The sequence below is a fragment of the Pristiophorus japonicus genome, chromosome 6 (genome assembly GCF_044704955.1).
Source record: "Pristiophorus japonicus isolate sPriJap1 chromosome 6, sPriJap1.hap1, whole genome shotgun sequence".
NCBI lineage: Eukaryota > Metazoa > Chordata > Chondrichthyes > Pristiophoridae > Pristiophorus > Pristiophorus japonicus.
Window position 1 is genome coordinate 16,487,044 of NC_091982.1, and position 19,138 is coordinate 16,506,181.

Here is a 19,138-nt window from a genome sequence, read left to right on the forward strand (position 1 = left end):
ATGGTCACCTGAAACAAGTATGGGCCTCATTTCAATATAGAAACAAGGTTCCTGCGGCCATTTCAGGACCCATCCACAAAATTCTTCTGTCTGGAGTGTGAACGTTTTATTCACCAGCGAAGGTCTCCCTAATTATCAGCTGTGTGTGGCTCTTGCAATCTGTAACTGATGGCCCTCCACCTCCTCACCTTGCTGCTGCTGGTGTGTGCATGGTCCAGCAGAACTAACAAGTCTTCCTCCATAAGGATTTCCATGATCAGGCCTTTTGGAGAGCGAAACTGTGCAGCATGCAGCGCACAGCCATTATCAACGAGACTCTAACTGGACTGTATTAGCGAGCCTCTCCAGAATGTTCCAGGCACCTGATGCAACCCTTTAGCATTTCAACTGGGTGCTTGATGACGATTCTAGTAGATCATGGGCAGGTGTGGTAGACATGACGCAGGTTTCATGAGGCACCCTTTGTCTATATAGAGACTTGTTTATCTGAGTGAAACACTGCTAGTACAGTGGACAGCGTTAAAAGAGAAGCACCATGGCAACCTCATGAGCATAAACAAGGGGTGCAATGCCGATTGGTTGCAAATGATCAGCATGCTCATAGATTGAATTGCAGGTGACGTCCACAGAAGGCCACCTGGGTGCCATCTACAACACCCTGGACTTTGGAGATATGAAGCAATGTAGAACTGTCCTGATGGAACCGATTCTAAAACTGATGAACTGTGCAGCAGCTTTTGCAAATAAGACATCGGTGACTTTTTGGATGCAGGCATGCACTGTGGATTGGTTGATAGTGATGATGTCCCCTGTCACTGCTCTGGAACATTAACAATGGAAAGGCCCTACTGAATACAATGGAGGGATGGAACTTCGTAACAGTCTGTAAGCCAGTCCATCATTACCCAATCCCAGGAAACCACATTACCAGCAAGGTGTGCAGCTCAATCAGTAATTATGCTTCCAGAAACGGTACTGAGCAATACAAACCAGGAGAGTCCCAAATTCAATCCCTAATTTGTCCCTGGAAAAGTAAACACAGACTGGAAAATAGAACACGGATTGGAAAATAGAACACAGATCGGTAAATAGAACACAGATCGGTAAATAGAACACGGATTGGTAAATCTTCATGTCCAAGCTCGCACGTGAAGAATGGCTGGCTGGATGAGGTATCAGAGGATGCTGGTGCCCAGGGAATAGTACCGCAGCAAGAGTGAGCATCTTTAGGAGAGAAAGGTGGGGAGTAAACAGCATCAAAACAATGAACACAGCCAGGCTCGAATTAGCTCATTATTAGCAAACAATGGCCATCTATATTTTAAGACTTTTTTTAATGTTACAAAAGCAGGAGTAGGAGCTATTTTCCTGCCTCCCCCACTTCAAGTTGCACATTCAAGAAACAGATGTCGTGGGAACGGACGCCACACATGTTTATGTAAGATTATAAAAGGATGCAAACCTTTATCAAAGGATGGTTGGAGGCAGCTGAGGACACTACAATGCTGTTGAATATACTTCTAGACTGAAAATCCCAACATTTCACAACAGCAGGGAGCACGTTTTGGCTGTAGTACTGCAATAGGCTTGCAAATCTTCACTGTTATCAGCTTCCTATTCTGGAATCCTTCAGATTACTCTTCTCTAACCTCTTTCACAACACACAATCAATCTGAGGCAGCCAGTGTGAGGACAATAACTGAATTCCTACTGGAACTACATTCCCAAAATTCTTTAAAATGAATGAAATTACTGTAGTGTTACAAACAACAACAGCGCTCCACATACATGTATTGGATAATAGACAGATACAACACTGAGTTCCTACCAATAGAGAAATATTAGGTACAGCATTTGGAGTCATAAGACATATACCCAAGGATGTCACTTCACACCAAAATCACCATTAAAGCAACCAGTTGCATCAGATTGATATTAGTATATTCTCTCCTCTTTCTTATCCTTGTCTTTCAATTTTTTTTCTCTTTCCACGCATTTTATTTTTCTCTCCACACCCACCCAGCTGTGGGATTGATGGTTCTTCTGTTAAGAAAAATCAAGACAATGCTTATGGACAAAGGGATGTCCCAGCATTCATCCGAGCATCCATTTGGATCGTGAAAGGCCTCTATTAAATCTAAACGGCCTATACTTTTAATGGAGCCCTTTCACTATCTTCAAAGTGTTGGCTTGCTTTCTCACCACATGCTGAGGCAAGAGGGAGGGAGACCACAACCTCACACAGCCTCCCACACCAGCTAAATGCGAGAGAGCTGTAGGTGTGCCAAGAGCTGCAACATGGAGATTTAGGCTAAGAACAAAACTGAGATTATGAACTCCTTTTTTGCACATTAGTCGCATCGCTGCAGCCAGAGAGCACTGTAACAAAGCCAGGTGCCTGTCTCTGGTAGCTACTGTGAACACAGAACTTGGGGAAGTTGTAGTTTGGACCAACCACAAAGTTACAGATTACCCACAACTTAAGGCACACCCCAGCAGCCCTAGTTCAAAAAACAATTCGAAGATGAGAAAGCACGGACATAAAAGGCTATCGAACACGCCAGTCCCACTCTATCCACAGATTTTGTGCAACCCATCATGGATTTTACCCCACCCATTTAATCTTGTGTGTGAAAATTCTGCATAAATACTCCATGATCCCCAAAATATCGACAAGTAAAACTGCAGAATGCTCTTCCATCCTCACATTCCCATTATTGAATTGTCGCCTCCAAGCAACATTCTTTCTCAATTCCAGCAGCACAGGAACCACTGAAGCCTGTAGACAACTTCATTAACTTTGTTTACATCTACCCCTGTAATCACAATTGCAACCAGATATTATTTAACTTCCCCATTAAAATTCTGTGTGCCAAGCATTAAGTTTGGGATCATTGGTCTCGGGAGAGAATTCCATAGACAAGAGAAGCAAAGTGTGAAGCTTCAATATATTGTGCAGACTTTTTCAATTTATACAGACTGTCGAGAATTTTCAGGGATCGTTCTACCCCTGTAGAATAAGCAGGACATATCACTCTAATGTATGCACCTGTGAGTAGCTTACAAGTTTGTAGAGCTGTTGCATTGTGAGTGGCTAAGCCAGTCACGTGATGCGCATAAGTCTCAATAAAACCCCAGTCAGTTGGGTCTAGGTCCTCCACGATGAGGTATTTCGTTGTGAGCCTAGTGTATGAACTGGTAATATGTAGTGTAATTGTTAAACCTTTGTTAATAAAACAACTTGTTCTTAATAGCAATGTGTTGCTATGAATTCTTAAGCAAAGAACCCATAACAAAATGGCAACGAGGATGAGACAATCTCTAAGAGACTCTGTATCTTCCGAGTGGGGAGGTGGAATTGGGGTTCAGTTGAGAAGATCAATGAGAAAACGCAAACCAACCAGACAGGATATTGATAACTGGGAATATCAAGATCTTAGGAAGAAAGCGAACACTAGGACTGATGCAAGGGTTTCACGGAGGACACAGGAAGATAGAGGTCAGGAATCTTGGGCTACATGCCCTGAAAACAGAAATTCCCCAAGACAGTCTCTTGGGTCAAATAAGAATATAGCAAACGGGCATAGCCAGCCAATTGCAAATAAATGGAGGTCAGAGTAGGAGGAGGCGAAAAACTTACAAGATGCTCAGGCTCAGCAGTCGAATTTGTAAAATTGTAATCATGGCAAGTGATCTTTTGAAATATTCTACAAATGCATTGCTTCTAAAAAAAAAAGGGAAGCAATGTAATGTATGCACCTGTGAGTATGGTCACAGGTTTGTAGAGCTGTTGCCGAGAGATGGGCGCTGGAGGGGCTGGAGTGCATTATCACCCCCGGCAACCAAATTTTAATTTGATTTTATATGTTTTAAAGTTTAATTTGTTTTAAAGGCCGGTTTTAGTGTCCCCCTCCCCTTTTATACGGGGCACTTGTAAATTATGGTTTTAGAGCCCCAAAAAAAACACAAACAAACCCTACAAAAATACAAAAAAAAACAAAAAAAGGGCCTTGGGAAATGTTTGGAGTATCCCCCAGATCGGGGGATACTTGATCTAATGTTTATTTTGTTTACTCTAAAAGAGTTGTAGAGCTGTTGCCGAGAGGTGGGCGCCGGAGGGACTGGGGTGCATTATCACCCCCAGCAACCAAATTTTAATTTGATTTTATATATTTTAAAGTTTAATTTGTTTTAATTGCTGGGTTTTTAGTGCCCCCCCTCCCCTTTTATAGGGGGCACTTGTAAAATATAAAGTTTTAAGGCCCAAAAAATATATATATAAAAAAAGAGGGCAGTTAAGTGTCTGGAGTGTCCCCCAGATCAGGGGGGGGCACTTGATCTAATGTTTATTTTGTTACCCCCCCCCACCCCCACCCCCCAAAGAGTTGTAGAGCTGTTGCATTGTGAGTGGCTTAGCCAGTCACATGATGTTCACAAGTCTCAAGAAAACCCCAGTCAGTTGAGGTATGCAGTTGTGAGCCTAGTGAATGAACTGGTAATGTGCTGTGTGGTTGTTAAATCTTTGTTAATAAACCACTTTGTTTTTAATAGCAATGTGTTGCTATGAATTCTTAAATAAAGAATCCTTGAAGCAAATACATTACAATCACCAAGGAGCAGAACTTCCTCTACTATGCTAGCTGCTTGAAAGAACAGCACAACTCATTCATACCCACTTACTGAGTTACTGGCCCTTTACATCAAAGATAACACATCCTGTTCAGACAGCTGGTTTCATTCTCAATGCTGTTGAAATTAATATTTAACATCCTTGCACCTGCTCGCATAGCTTCAACAATAACTGTAATACAGTTCTAATTTCTGTCCCTCCCTCTTTTCTTGATTAATTTCTTCCCCTCTTTATATTGTGACTGCATTATGCAGTCAGTGCCCAGCCGAAAGTGTGGGCATTAAACCCAACCCCAGCACAGTGATCGTTTTCCTCTGTAGCTATTTGTTATTAGTTGTGTATTATCAGGAATGTCAACTTGAAAGAAATTAATGTCACAATTTTAATTGTGAGTCAGATACCCAAGGCATTGCTTGCAACAAAAAAATCACATGGGCTGAAATTCATATAACCTTCAAGCACACTGCCGCCATAACTTCAGCATAACTGTGGCAGAAAGGCCACATACTCTCCCTATGTTGGAAGTCCTGCTGATGTTGTCCTTACACAGGTCCAGCATATCTTCAAAGACCAGTATGCCGAGAAGAAGGAGGCATGCCAGCCTCTTCAATGGCACATGCAGGGAACATCTCGGGGCCTAGGCCCGAGACTCAGCCTGGGCCCCTGAAAATTTCATTTACTTGTACCCTTATAAAGGGGACCAATGGGCATAAGATAGAGATGTTTCTGAGAGAACATAGACCCGAAACATTAACTCTGTTTCTCTCTCCACAGACGCTGCCTGACCTGCTGAGTATTTCCAGCATTTTCTGGTTTTTATTTCAGATTTCCAGCATCTGCAGTATTTTGCTTTTGCTACAGTTCTGATGGAGAGTCTCTACCCAAATGTTAACCTGTTGCTTCTCTTTCAAGAAGAGACACATCTGTTCTGGATTTCCAACATTTTCTATTTTAATTTCAGAGTCTGAAGACGATGGCTTGTCTACAGTAATTTTGTAAACCACAGTCTGACTTCCTGCGAGACTGAGAATAGAGTTCCTATTTATAACCACTACTATCTGGTCTTCAGAAGATGTGGCATAGAGACCTGTTCAAAGACTAACCAGCCCTATCCATATTAACGTGTGTTTTTACTTTAACCCTTTGCCTGCCAAATATCTTTTAAAGCTTTTAAAACAATGGACGCATCATAATTCACTAAGAAATGTACTTCTCGTTCAGTGGCTGTGGGGGTAGATGCCCCATTAAGTATAAAGCACACAGTCCAAATGATCATAAATACGATCCATGGCTGTGCTGATCTCGGTCAAGGATGCAGTTGGGAGCTGTAATTGGCATCGGGTCTAGTCACGGAGTCATCCAGCCAGGATTTCCACTGCTGGTCACCATCCAACGACCCCTGCTGGAAAGTGCATACATCAGACGAGTCCAGGATCAGATTTGTCTGTGAGTAAGAATCGTAGGGAAGCTCACACCTGCTGACCTGTACCCTGGCACAAGCCACAAAATTCAAGCTCCACCTGTCACCACCAAACCCAATATAAATCAAATCCCACAGAAAGGTGAAAGGTGACACAATAATTTACTGCATTAAGTTGGCTGCAAAAACTCATCAGCTAATTACACATGTTTGACATCCATCTGAATTACTGTCACATGTCCCCGACCCGCCCCACCGCACATAGTTTTCTATATTGACAATGATATTAAATCATAAAACGAGTGAAGTTTCAGACACTGAATAGAGAAGATTTGGCTTTTATACCCTTTGCCGAATCATAATCCTGGTAAATCTTTTAAAGAATAGCTCTGCAGTGAATTCAGATCTGACTTACCACGGCCCGTCACAATCATCCCACCCTCCAAGTTCATAGAGGAACAGCCCCGCGAACAAGCAGGTCACAACCACATCTTGGCTGCGATCTTTTAATCCCGTTAGACAAGCACACTGAGAAATTCCATGACATGGAGAGAAAGGCGACCTCAGGGAATGTCAGCGGAATCAGTAATAGCAGTGGGAGTGACTGACAGCAGCTTACATCTCACAAGCACACGCACACACACACAGGCAAGCTCACTTCGCACCAGTAGCTCATCTGGCAGAAATACACAACAAATGTCTCACCAAGTGCTCCCGGGCAGTACCAACAGGAGGGGAGGGTAAGGAAACACTTAAAGACTTTGCAGCCTCCCAGCCCCCACACCTCAAAGTCTGCTTCAGTTGAGTTCTCTTTCATTTGGGTTGGGAATTTGAAGATTTAAATGATCAAAATTGAGTTTAGAGGGTTATTCTTTTTATCAGTCCTTTACGAAAATAATTAAAATTAACTTTAACATCCTTTCTTGATGTTGCCCGCTTTATTTAAACATTAAATCATAGAATTTTACAGTGCAGAAGGAGGCTGCCTATCCCATCATACCTGTGCTGTCACTCAGAGACCTCTTTCACTTCATTCTATTCCCCTGCCCTTTCCACACAAATTTTATTTTTCAAATGTTTATTCATTTCCCTTTAAAAGCAATTATGGATTCGGTTTCCAACACTTTTTCTGGCAAAGCATTCGATGACCCCACAACTCTCGTGTCAAAAGCATTCTTCGAGCTTCTCCCTTTGTTTTTTTGATGACAATCTTAAGTTTATGCCCGTTAGTTACCGATTCAGCAACCAGGGGATTATGGTTGTTCCCAATTTAGCAAAATCCCTCAATTTTGAACAAGCTTTATGTTATGTATGTAAACTTTATAATAGTGTTAGACTTGCCACCAGGGGGCGCACCTGTTGGAGACCCAAGGGTCACCTGCACACCTCGTGTAAACAAGTATAAAAGATTGTCTGCCACGCTGCTTCGGCACTCTGGAATTTGATTAAAGAGACTAAGGTCACATCAGTTTGAGCTTACAGCTCACAGTCTTGTGGAGTTACTCTGAACATAACACTTTATCTGTCTTTATTATAATGAAAAGAGCCCCAGTTTCTCATGGCTGAAGCCTGACATCATCTTAGTGAAAACTTCTGCATTCTCTCCATACTGCCGACTAAAGACTGAAACTGGAAATAATAGGAGATTAAGCTAACTGAAAAGGGTTTGTATTGAAGATTTCAACTAATCCTGAATTCCACAACATAACGCCCTCTCCCCCAAAAAAGTAGTTTAGCTGCAGGGTTTGGCATCAATCCACTTCATCATCGCAGTGCAAGGATATGGAGCAAAGTATTCAATCACTATGTACTCCAACAGCTTTCTCAGCAGAGAAGTGACCTGTAAAAACAATGACAAAAACACTAAGGCAGCAAAAGTGACTTGCAGACTTCAGGGTGCGCAGGAATGCAGCAAGCCACACGAGGAAAGCTGTAGCAGATTGTGAGGCCTCTGTAGGCCTTGATTACTTTGGAGATTTTCAATCATTCCCAAGTATCTGCTGCTGTAGGATGTAGATAAAGTCCTAGGTTTGATCTACAGATGGTGCGGAATTAGCTGGTCTCAAACATGGCAGCAGTTGAGGGAGTACAATTGTCCATACTTCCCTGGGTTAGGGGGAAAAAATCTGTCAGAGTTCTCCATTCCCAATTGCTATCCAGTAACCCCTGATGGAAAGTGTGCATTTGTGAAAATTATCCAGCAGCAATTAGCTCTTCAGCAGTCTCCAGAAGAAGGAGACTAGGCTGAAAATTAGACATAGACCTGGTTTATGTGAGTGAAAATCAGAGTTTAAAAATGTGTACAGCTTCAATCAATGCCTGCGAGGATTACATACAAATATTAATGTAATATGTCTGTTAATATTTGTCGTTAATATAATACATAATTCAGACAGAGAGATTGAGTGACTCAGTGGCTAGCAAACTATTTCACACTGATCAAAGTCTTCTCTGCTAGTTGTAAGGGTTCTGTATCAAAAGAATTTAGGACAATCTTAACCCAATTTCCACTGAGTACATGAAGGGTCGAAAGCGGGAGGGCACAGATTTAAGGTGATTGGCAAATGAACCAGAGACGACAAGGGGGGAAACTTTTTTACGTAATGAGCAGTTAGGATCTGGAGTGCACTGCCTAAAAGAGTGGTGGATACAGATTGAATAGTAGTCTTCTAGCGGGAATTCGATAAATACTTGAAGGTGAAGAAATTGCAGGGATATGGGGATAAAGCAGGGGAGTGGGAATAACTGGATTGCTCTTCAAAAGAGCCGGTACAGACTCGATGGGCCGAATGACTTCCCTCTCTGCTGTACTATTCTATGATTCTATGTCCACAGCACAAAACTGGCTATAATTGGTCACCAATTAGCATTAAATTGCCAATCGCACATGAGCAGCCACAAGAATGCTGTAGAAATGGAAATGCCACTTTTGAGGCTATGTCAAAATGCTTCTTTGGGAGAAATAGAGAGAACTTGACTCTGCATCTAACCTGCACTGACCCTGATTTGGGGGTGCTTACTGGTCAGTGTAGGTAGAACTTTACTGTGAGTGCAACCTGATGAAACTGTTCAGTGCTAATATTGAGGCACAAGAGGAAACATTGGCCCAGATTTTGCTGGAGAGGGGCCTTTCGCTGCATGCCTGTTAGTTAGAAATTTTCCCTCACCTTTCAGCACGAACATTTTTTTGCTCTGTAAGTTGTTGGAAATGCGAGCTGATAACGGTGTCTGGGACCTTGGTGAACGACAGGACCAACAGAGTATCCCCTTAACCACTGAGAGTTAAGGATTGATAAAGAAACAGAGGAACGTCAGAGAAGGAAATAGGGTGAATTAGAAACAAATCAAGTACAGAAAAATAAATAAAGAGAGGGAAAGAAGGATTGGATTAAGAGAGAGAAAAGAGAGACAAAAGAAAAAATGTAACGTTTTAAATTTTAAAAATCTCTAACAACAATTTAGACTCTACAGTTTAAATTGTTCCCTTTCTGGGCCAGAGAGGTTGATTGGCATTTCAGGAACATAAATCTCCTCATTAAAAAGGTACTTGTGCTGTTTAGTATCAGCACCAACTTTCGACGATGAGTTTAATTGCCAATTAATGTGCAAATTCAGTAACTTCATTAAACTGATGGGAAGGTTGAGGGAGAGATTCCTGTTTCGCGAGGCTAACGGTGCAAATCTGTGGCAATTCGCAATTCACAGGGTATCTCTGGCCACAATTTGCTGGACGATTTACACATTAATAACGGCGAGCACATTAAACTAGCTCTTATTTTTGGCAGCAATTCTGGGCCATTACCAATTCCCTCACCAAGCTGGGCACACACATTCATCAAACAATAATGATAAGTACCATTTTACACCACTGTTGCAAATGCCAAATATATAACACACTTATGAATAAGAACTGACTGAACTAGCAATTCTTTTCAGCAATTTCTACATCGTTCTGTAAAATAACTTTTAAGCAGCGTCTCCGAGCCCTTTGAGTAATCCTTGGAATTATGTGCACTCCACGGGCTGCATCCCAAAGAAGCTCCACCCGGAATTCCATCCAGATGCCTTAATGAAACTCAGTATTCATTCCTTGAGAAGTGAGACCCACCAGCTGCTCCATTTAATCAACCGATCTGTTTTATGTTTTTTTTCCCCAAAACCTAGGGAGTGACCTCACTCATGGGGAGTGGAAGGAAAAAAAGGTTTTACAAGAACGTAGTCATTGAGTTTTTTTTCAAACAGCTTACTTCTAATTACGTGGGCCGTGCTGGCGCCAGAACTGAAACCCAGCCCAAAGCAAGCAGTGACCTAGAGTTTAAATTTAGATAGGCAGCAACCGCTCGGCACTGCACACACACACAGGCCATTACATAAGAACAGAGGAATTTTTAGGAACAGGAAAAAGCTAATAGGCCCGACAAACAGGTCCTTCATTCTGGAAGATCAACTCCACCCACCCACATCTCAATCCCTTCTCTCTAACAGAAACACATTTAATTGTCACTTAACAACCCCATTCCCCGCCCCCCTCACCCCCCACAATCACGTGTTGACTCTAGTTGAGCCATAATTCCATTAGTAGCATTTGCCCTCCAGAACCTCACCAAAGCGGCTAATCTTTATGTGTAAGCTTAGTCGGTGAGTGTAGCCAATCTAATTATTGTTGAGGGCATTAGAGCCGATTCTGATCCTGCCTTCACCATAGGCCAGATTCTCCTTTTCGTGATGGCATCAAGGCAGTGTGGGACTTGCACCCTGACACTGCCATGACCTCCTGGTCCATTTTCTAGATTGGGGCTGTTTACTTCTGTTGGGAAGGCTCCTGATAGGAAATTGTCCATCAAGAGGAGCTCTGCCTCTGCCTGGTGGTGTTATGGCATGACCACCAATGCAACACCCAAACAAGTGGCCACTGGCCATCCATTTAAAGTGGGCAAAAATCCCCAAAGAGGATTCAAAAAAACGTTTTAAGACTTCAAGTGAGGCTAAGGCCTAAAAAGGTATGGCATCGAGGCCAAAATGGAGAACGTTGAATTCTGTACTAGTACCTCTCCCACTATTGAAAGAATTTGGGCCAACTTTAAGCGGCTCTGGGGAACAGTGCTAGGAGGGGCAGACAGCAGCACAACCACCCAAGAAGCTGAGCCCTGGCCACTGCCAGGCTTTACATGGAATGGGTGGAAAAGTGGCTGTCTTTCAATAGCGGGATGGGGAAGGAAAATGCATCTCGGGCTGGAAACACGGGGCTAGGCCTGATTAATATTTGATTTTCACACCTTTTCTGTCGCTGGAATAACTCTATTTTGGGCGGAATAGCAGAGGAAAATTCAACCCTTCAGATCTACAATATCCTTTGCACCAGCAGAAGTCACTAGATATCAATCAGGAATGAGAAGTCTATATAATTTTCCCTCTATCCAAGGGATACTGAGATCAATTAGAGTCTCCGCATCATATCCCAACTCAGATCAACTTACTCAGCACAGACATTGAAACATAGAAAATAGGTGCAGGAGTAGGCCATTCGGCCCTTCTAGCCTGCACCGCCATTCAATGAGTTCATGGCTGAACATGCAACTTCAGTACCCCATTCCTGCTTTCTCGCCATACCCCTTGATCCTCCTAGTAGTAAGGACTACATCTAACTCCTTTTTGAATATATTTAATGAATTGGCCTCAACAACTTTCTGTGGTAGAGAATTCCACAGGTTCACCACTCTCTGGGTGAAGAAATTCCTCCTCATCTCGGTCCTAAATGGCTTACCCCTTATCCTTAGACTGTGTCCCCTGGTTCTGGACATCCCCAACATTGGGAACATTCTTCCTGCATCTAACCTGTCTAACCCCGTCAGAATTTTAAACGTTTCTATGAGGTCCTCTCTCATTCTTCTGAACTCCAGTGAATACAAGCCCAGTTGATCCAGTCTTTCTTGATAGGTCAGTCCCGCCATCCCGGGAATCAGTCTGGTGAACCTTCTCTGCACACCCTCAATAGCAAGAATGTCCTTCCTCAGGTTAGGAGACCAAAACTGTACACAATACTCCAGGTGTGGCCTCACCAAGGCCCTGTACAACTGTAGCAACACCTCCCTGCCCCTGTACTCAAACCCCCTCGCTATGAAGGCCAACATGCCATTTGCTTTCTTAACCGCCTGCTGTACCTGCATGCCAACCTCCAATGACTGATGTACCATGACACCCAGGTCTCTTTGCACCTCCCCTTTTCCTAATCTGTCACCATTCAGATAATAGTCTGTCTCTCTGTTTTTACCACCAAAGTGGATAACCTCACATTTATCCACATTATACTTCATCTGCCATGCATTTGCCCACTCACCTAACCTATCCAAGTCGCTCTGCAGCCTCATAGCATCCTCCTCGCAGCTCACACTGCCACCCAACTTAGTGTCATCCGCAAATTTGGAGATACTACATTTAATCCCCTCGTCTAAAATTAATGTACAGTATAAACAGCTGGGGCCCCAGCACAGAACCTTGCGGTACCCCACTAGTCACTGCCTGCCATTCTGAAAAGTCCCCATTTACTCCTACTCTTTGCTTCTTGTCTGACAACCAGTTCTCAATCCATGTCAGCACACTACCCCCAATCCCATGTGCTTTAACTTTGCACATTATTCACAAATCCATGCTGACTTGGACCCGTGATCTAAGCTCGGACCTTCCTAGTCTGCAGGGCTCAGCACTATACTGGATGGTGCTTTACCTACTAGGACATCAGGGGAGCAGATTTATATCGTCCACTTCAATAACCTCCCTTACTACGTAATTACACAACTCTAATTAACTTTTGAGTGACAAAGTTCCACTTGATCACCTGTAAATTTCACGGGGAATCTCCCATTTCTCCAGGGTTTTCTCCAATCTTCCACCAAAGTTACGGCCGGAGATTGGGAGAACCCCCCCGGAAATTCTACTACATATCTGTTATTACTCTTAATATTTTTTTAATTAAAAAACAACATTCAAATACTGGAAATGAGAAAAGGCTGAAAATACATCAGCATCTGAAAACAGGCTAATATTTCGGGTGCCCTGGTGATAGTTTAAACCTGAAACCCTAACTTCTCTTCTCTCTTTTCAGATGTCACATATTTCTAACATTTCCTGTTTCCCCATTTGTAGCTTGGTTACCCCTCTAGTTGAATCCTTTGCTACAATGAGCAACTTCTCCAGATCAGTCCCCTTCGCCAATCCCTTTCATAATCCTAAAATCTACAACCAGAACCCATCATTTAAACAAGCAACACTCGCAACGAAACGTGCGCAGAAAATCTTTTGAAAGAGAAACTTTAATTCATATAGCACCTTATCATGTTCATCAATACTTCACATATAGAAATTACTCGAGTGCAGTGACTGTTGTTACATAGCACACAGCATCAATTTTGCATTTCGTAAGGTCTCACAAACATCGGTGGAGATGATGACAAGTTAATCTGTTTTCGATGATGCTGATTAAGAGAAGAATATTGGTCAAGACCCTGCACATCTTTGAAGAATGCCATGGAATCCTTAACATTTATGAGAGCTACCAAAACAGTCGTGTCCATGTGACATTTGTATAGGTATTTAGACACCAGTGTGTGAAAAGATAGATGCTTCCAAATGGAATTTTTTGGAGCAGGCTGTTCAAAGAACTGAAACATATGGAAAACTCTTTACAAAAGGAGGCAATGTGTCCTTTTAAAAAAAAAAAGTAGGAAAAAATTCTTGATGTTCTACCAGAACGGACAAGCCTTCCCAGGCAACTTCCTTCCTTGTTCACTCAGCAGGTCAGGATGAGGGTGGGTAGGGGGCAGGGGAGGAAGCTGGTCAGAATATTTTTTGGCAATTACGTTCAAACTAGCTGTCCTGTGAATCAATGATCCTTGGAAGTGTGCACTGCAGACAAAGATTTGTAAATAGGAAACAGCCCTGGGAAGCAGAGAGAAAAGGGAAGAACTTTTTTTTTAAAAGAATGAATGCGCATTAAGAATTTAACTCTTTAGTTATGTGTGTCAGCTTGGCTCAGTTAGTCACATTCTACCATTTGAGTCTTGAGGTTATGAGTTCAAGTCCCACTCCAAGACTTGAGCAAATAGTTTATATTGATACATAGGATTACATTGGGATTACATTGGATATATGGCACAGAAACAGGCCATTCAGCCCAACCAGTCCATGCTGCTTATGCTCCACTCGAGCCCCCTCCCGTCTCTCCTCATCTAAATCTATCAGTATTACCCTCTATTCCCTTCTCCCTCATATGCTTGTCTAGCCTCCCATTAAATGCATCGTTACTATTCGCTTCAATCACTCCCTGTGGTAGCGAGTTCCACATTCTCACCACTCTTTGGGTAAAGATTTTCTTCTGAATTCCCTATTGAATTTCTTGGTGACTATCTTATATTGATGGCCTCTAGTTATGCTCTTCCCTACAAGTGGAAACATTCTCTCTGTATTCACTCTATCAAAACCTTTTATAATTTTAAAGACCTCTATTAGGTCACCCCTCAGCCTTCTTTTTTCAAAAGAACAGAGACTCAGCCTGTTCGTCCTTTCCTGATATGTACACCCTCGTATTTCTGGTATCATCCTTGTAAATCTTCTCTGCACCCTCTCCAGTGTCTTTACATCCTTTTTATAATATGGCGACCAGAACTGTACACCGTACTCTAAGTGTGATCTAACCAAGGTTCGATACAAGTTTAGCATAACTTCCCTACTTTTCAATTCTATACCTCTAGAAATAAATCCTAATGCTTGGTTTGCTTTTTTTATGGCCTTACTAACCTGTGTCGCAACTTTTAGCGATTTGTGTATTTGTACTCCGAGATCCCTTTGTTCCTCTACCCCACCTAGACTTGCACCCTCCAAGTAATAAGTGACCTCCCTATTCTTCCTACCAAAATGTAATACCTCACATTTATCTGTGTTGAACTTCATTTGCCAATTATATGCCCATTCTGCAAGTTTATTAATGTCCTCCAGTAATTTGTTGCAGTCCTCCTCAGTATTTACTATCGCCCCCAATTTCATGTCATTCACAAATTTTGAAATTGTGTTTTTGATTCCAAAGTCTAAATCGTCAATATAAATTGTGAACAACAGTGGTCCCAGCACTGATCCTTGTAGAACACCACAACCCCAAAGCCAGCTTGTCTTTAAGCCAGCTAGCTATCTATTCTGCTATTTGTCCCCTGACTCTGCATTCTCTGACCTTGTTCATCAGTCTATTATAGGGTACCTTATCAAAGGCCTTTTGAAAATCTAAATAAATTACATCGACTGCATTACCACTGTCTATTCTCTCTGTTACTTCTTCAAAAATTTCAATGAGGTTGGTCAAGCAAGACTTTCCCATTTGAAATCCACGCTGACTATTTATTATTATATTTTTGGTTTCTAGATATTCTTTTATTTTCTCTTTTAGCAGGGATTCCATTATTTTTAAGCTGACTGGTCTATAATTCCCTGGACATGTTCAATCCTCCTTCTTAAATATAGGTATTACGTTAGCTATCTGCCAGTCCTCTGGCACTGCACCTTTTTCTAATGAATTATTAAATGTATGTAGTAAGGCCTCTGCTATCTGTTCCCTAGCTTTTTTTAAAATGCCTGGATGCAATCCAGCTGGACCAGGGGTCTGATCCTCTTTGAGTTTGATTAGTTTATTTAATATATCCCCTCTTTTTATTTTAAATGTACTTATCTCATCATTCAATGTCACATCCACCTGTTCTAGCTCCCTGGAGCTACTGATACAAAAGCAATATACTGTGGATGCTGGAAATCTGACATAAAAACAAAAAATGTTGGAAATATTGACAAAAGATCTGGGTGCCGAAATTGCCCCAGTTTTTTTTTTAAAAAGAGCAGTTACCGCCTCAAAGAGGCATTGCCCTCTTGGTTTTTTGAGGCACAGAACCTGACCGCCTGCTCCTGTGTGACCGATGGTAGTGACGTCAGAAGACTGCGCACTGTCTGGTCCCCGCCCGGAAGCGACATTAGCCTCCAAAAATGATTCCACCGCTTGTCGGTGCCCCCGACAGCTTTGCGCGGCGGGAACCTGCCAGTGGCTTAGCAGCACGTCCGCTCTTAAAGGGGAGGGCACACCTCCTCGGCCTCCATCTTATTTTAATTGTCAGCCGACTCTGCGATTGTCCCAGCAATGGCGGCCACGTGTCCAGCTGGGCCGCCCCAGCACTCCCTTTTGGATGCTGGCCGCTGGCCCAGCCAAAGCCCTCCCTGGTGACCCAGTGGGTGCCGAGTAGGTCTTGCAGCATCCCTCCCCTTGAAGTGAAGGGATGGACGTACCTGAGCATCAGCATGACGTGGCACATCCCGTCGTGTTGACGTCATCAGCGCTCTGCCGACGTGCTCAGCACGGCGCTGATGACACCGCCCGACTTCCGCCCCACTCCCGACTCGCTTCCGCCCTCTGCCACCCCAAAAACAGCCCAAGGATTTTTCACAAGAGGAGGCCAATTTCCCTCTATTCCCGCCCCATCAATTAGGGCAGTAATTCACCAGCAATTTTAATTATCTGTCCCATAGTAGTTGAGCCCAAAATTCATCTCATTGCTATTTGTGGAGTTTTGCTGTGTGCTAAATGGCTGCTGTGTTGCATATATAATATATCACTGCATTTCAAAGCATTAATTGTATGCCAAGCACTTTAAGACTTGATTAGGTTGGTTGGACAGTATCAAAGGTGATACCGACTCACAGACTGACATATGAGGAGAGACTGGATCAACTGAGCGTGTATTCACTGGAGTTTAGAAGGATGAGAGGGGATCTCATAGAAACATATAAAATTCTGACGGGACTGGACGGGTTAGATGCGGGAAGAATGTTTCCGATGTTGGGGAAGTCCAGAACCAGGGGACACAGTCTAAGGATAAGGGGTAAGCCATTTAGGACCGAGATGAGGAGAAACTTCTTCACTCAGAGAGTTGTTAACCTGTGGAATTCTCTACCACAGAGTGTTGTTGATGCCAGTTCATTGGATATATTCAAGAGGGAATTAGATATGGCCCTTACGGCTAAAGGGATCAAGGGGTATGGAGGGAAAGCAGGAAAGGGGTACTGAGGTGATGATCAGCCATGATCTTATTGAATGGTGGTGCAGGCTCGAAGGGCCGAATGGCCTACTCCTGCACCTATTTTCTATGTTTCTACTCCACAATGTCACTTCATTCCATACTGTATTCAGGGACAGGCTGTATGGTACAAACTGGATGAAGTGTTACAGCATTATAATATTGGATTGGAGTACATCTTCATCTTCACTGCACGGGCAATGATCTAGTGGAGCAGCGCGCCCATCCAATGTGGAGCCCATCCAATCAGTGGAATGAGAATCAAGCGGGATCTACAATGGACGGGTAATCCTCTCCGCCAGATCATTGCTCACAGTGAAGATGGACTTTTACTCAATTGACAGTTGCCAATCTTGTGTGGAACGGGACATGTCACAAATTTTAGCACATCATAAAAAAACTCCTGAACAGAAAAGAGAAGAGAAGGACCAAGAGTGACTGTGTAAAATCTGTATAGAAATGGAGGAAAGACAGTTTGGGCAGTTTTTACTCACAACCAGCAATCATGGTTCAGTCAGTCACACAGTGACAGACACAAATTATCAGAGTTTTAGATATGCAATACAATTCACCATTCTGGATCATTCTCGTGTAAATCAGACCGACCTGCGTTAGATCTTCTGTTTTTGCAAGCTGAAAAACAGTACCAATAGAAACTGCCGATGGCCTTGTGACCACCTGTATGTTTACTCTAAACTTCAAGGAAATGGTGCAGAAGGAGACGATCAGGAAATTCTCTGTCATTGGGAAGCACTGAGAGAGAAGGGGAAAGTAGGCTGGGTGTCCTCTTGCAAGTTCACATTTTTGTGAATTTGCAACTTTAAAATGCAAAATTTTAAAGGGAGGGCGGAGCTAACAGAGTTCTTTCAGCTGAATTGTAATTTGTTTCAGTCAAGGCAAGTCTCTTCCCTCCACACAGTGATGTGTGTCTACTCGTCTCCTTGTTAAGTTCAGCCAGCACTGTATTCTATGGATTACTGTCGAGGTCGCTGCCTGAACTCTCCTACTTCTCACTGTTTTAGTGGCCTTGTTCTCTCTATCCTCTCCTCCAGACTCCTTTCTGGCCCACTTCAGCTGTCCACTTTATTCCTATCCCACAGTGTTTCCACACACAGCTGAAAAGAAGAAAGAGTAAAAAAAAGCAGGAAGGAGAAGAAATAGAAAAGAAAAGAGACTAGCATCATAGAAACATAGAAATTTACAGCGCAGAAGGTGGCCATTTTGGCCCATTGCGTCCACGCCGGCCGACAAAGAGCCACACGGCCCTTGGTCAGCAGCCCTAAAGGTTACAATGACGGAAAGGCAAAGAACACCCAGCCCAACCAGTCCGCCTCACACAACTGCGACATCCCTTACACTGAAACATTCTACACTCCACCCCGACCGGAGCCATGTGATCTCCTGGGAGAGGCAAAAACCAGATAAAAATCCAGGCCAATTTAGGGAGAAAAAATCTGAGAAAATTCCTCTCCGACCCATCCAGGCGATCGAAACTAGTCCATATCACGCTGGCCGTATTCTATTCCCTGCCGTACTTACCATTATATCTGCACCTGCAGGTTACTGCACGTTAAGTGCTCATCCAACCATCTCTTAAAAGTGGTGAGGGTTTCTGCATCCACCACTCTTCCAGGCAACGAGTTCCAGATCCCCACAACCCTCTGCATAAATGGAAATAGGCCCTTACTATCCACTATGTCCAGGCCCCTCAATATTTTGTACACCTCAATGTGGTCTCCTCTCAACCTCCTCTGTTCCAATGAGAACAAACCCAGTCTATCCAATCTGTCCTCATAACTAAGATTCTCCATTCCAGGCGGCATCCTAGTAAATCTCCTCTGCACCCTCTCTCGTGCAATCACATCCTTCCTATAATACGGCGACCAGGACTGCATGCAGTACTCCAGCTGTGGCCTAACCAAAGTATTTTACAATGTAAACATAACCTCCCTGCTCTTATATTCTATGCCTCAGCCAATAAAG

At 43.1% G+C, this 19,138-nt stretch overlaps 1 protein-coding gene across 1 annotated transcript in view; it reads right to left on the reverse strand.

Annotated features, from left to right (window-relative positions):
* LOC139266083 (stAR-related lipid transfer protein 13-like) overlaps positions 1-19,138 on the reverse strand; it is a 77,067-nt gene that overhangs the window by 31,394 nt on the left and 26,535 nt on the right. The window lies entirely within an intron of this gene.